Raw genomic sequence first — 2500 nt, forward strand, 5'->3', positions numbered from 1 at the left:
GGGAAAATTGTCCGGATCGGTGCGCTGCAGACAATATCTGCATCTCGTGGTGATAAATGGAGGCAGTCTCTCTTGGTATCAGGAGGGCGAGTGACCTTCAGAATCGATACCGGAGCTCGCTGCAACACAATGACACTTTCCGATTAATTATCAGCGTGTCGGGCACACTGCCGAACTCCGTCAATCAGCAAAGGTATCGTGTACCAACTCGAATCACAGGATAAAACCTATCGCAGCCGTGGATCTTCCTATTCAGTGCCGTGGCAAGACATTCACCACAACATTTGAAGTGCTCGTTCTCTCGCAGGAAATCAAAATGTCCAGAGATGCAGCTGAAGTTCTGGATCTGATTATCGGACTCGATTCCATTGGAATTGAAGTGGACCCCGGTGACATTCTTGCTCAGTTGAAGGAATATCCGGACCGAGTGCAAACTACTGGAACTCTGCCAGGCATTTATACAATTAAATTGCAACCTGGTGTGAAGGGAGGAGGACACGCTTCGCGACAACCACCAGCTTCCCTCTTGCCACGTATTAAAACCCAACTGGGGGAGATGGAATCCGATGAGTACATTGCAAAGTTCATGAACCAACTGAATGGGTCAGCTCAATGGTGGTATCTCTGAGAAATGACAAACTGAGAATCTGTCTTGATCCGTCTGATCTGAACGAGGTCATCAAGAAGGAGCATCATTACATGCGCACTGTTGAGGAGGTCGTTGCACGTATACGTGATGCCAAGGTGTTCTCAGTGGTTGACACGAAATCAGGGTTCTTACAACTCAAACTGGACGAGGAATCGTCCGATCTGACGTGTTTCAGTCACAGGTACAGTACATATGACACATACTATCTACCGATGGATTATCTCCTGATCTGGCGAAAGATGCGGTACGTTTCATTGGATTTTTTCACATTTTTGTAAAAGTTCATCCCTCGATTGAGTCATGATTTAGCTCCACTCCGAGAGCTGCTGAAATCAGACGTTGAATATCAATGGCAACCGGCTCAAGTCAGAGCACTTGAGAGACTGAAGGAACTTTGCTGTCATCCGCCTGTTCTTGTGGACTTCAACAAACCAGTCGACATTCACTGTGATGCTAGCCGAAGTGGACTCGGTGCAGTACTCTTTCAGGACAACCGACCCGTCGCATACAGTTCCAGGACGCTTACAGGGACGGAGACGTGGTATGCACAAATAGAGAAGGAGATGCTATCCGTCGTCCATGCCTGCAAGAAGTTTCGTTGTTACATACTGTATTTGGGAAACCAGTCACCATATACAATGACCATAAGCTTCTGGAAATGGTCACCAAGTAGCCGTTGCTGTCTGCTCTGATGAGGCTGCAGAGCATGATACTACGATTGCAATGGTATGACATCAACATTCAGTGCAGAAGAGGGGAGGATTGCTGCTTCCAGTCACCCTTTTTCGAGCCTACCTTTGAGATACTCATTCAGAACTGGACAACTTGGAGAATATTTCAATGTTGGACTGTCTATCCGTTTCTGATGAGAGGTATGCGGATCTACAAAAGCTACCCAGTCAGAACTCGGTTATTTGCAGTCCATGATTCTTGACTGATGGCCAGAGGCCTGACAAGATGCATCATTCTGTCTTCGACCACACTGGGATTCCCGGAGCGAACTTTCGGTTACGCGAATTGTCGTACCACCTACTCTGAAACTCTGCATGCTGAACCCGATTCACGAATCGCATCTCGGAACAGTCAAGTGTGAGCAACGAGCGAAGGAGGTTCCACACTGGCCTTCCATGACTGCGGACATAGAGCAAACTGTTCAGAACTGTTCCAAGTGTGCAGACCATCAAAATCGCATGCCTGCTGAGCCCCTGAAACCGACTCCTACACCGAATCTACCTTGGAGTGAAATTGGGACAGACCTGTTCATTTAAAATGCATAAATTTGCACCATGTGTGTGCACCTGATGATCATACAGCAGAGTTCATCGAGACACAGTATGCTGTGAGTCACTCGTCTCTGCGTCTCTGTGGGTGTCACCCTGCAGACATCGTGCTTTATGAGGTTTTCCAAACAACTCCACTGTCCAAAGTCATGTATTTTGATGGTATACCTTCCTTGAGGCAAGAGATGCCAAAGAAAATATTACCAACTGCTAAGCCTGTTTCCTGCAAACAATGCCTGACAGCAAGGCAATGATATCACATCTCCTTCTGGTTGGCCCAGTTTCCCATTCTCCTTGATGGTAACGTCCCACGCAGCATGCGGTCTCACCGAGATTTCACCGTGGATGGATGTATGAATCATTTATGATTATTTCTTGAAACCAATAGTGCTTTCCATTTACACCAGAGAGGAAATACAACAAACAAAGTAATGACATCATTTTGTAAAATTAGAGCTCAGAAAAACAACAAATAAATGCAACGTACGTCCAAGAGGTCGTGGGTGTTCAATCGCCAATAAAACAAAATGTTACGTAGTTATAAAACAAAAAAAAACAATACAAATAACAT

The 2500-nt window shown here is 46.0% G+C and overlaps 1 protein-coding gene across 1 annotated transcript in view; it reads right to left on the minus strand.

Annotated features, from left to right (window-relative positions):
• The window catches only part of LOC147033828 (actin-binding LIM protein 1-like), a 296975-nt gene that overhangs the window by 209694 nt on the left and 84781 nt on the right, over window positions 1-2500 (minus strand). The gene's annotated exons all lie outside the window — the stretch shown is intronic.

The sequence above is a fragment of the Eptatretus burgeri genome, chromosome 1 (assembly GCF_056783735.1).
Source record: "Eptatretus burgeri isolate ZD-2024b chromosome 1, Ebu_testis_v1, whole genome shotgun sequence".
NCBI lineage: Eukaryota > Metazoa > Chordata > Myxini > Myxiniformes > Myxinidae > Eptatretus > Eptatretus burgeri.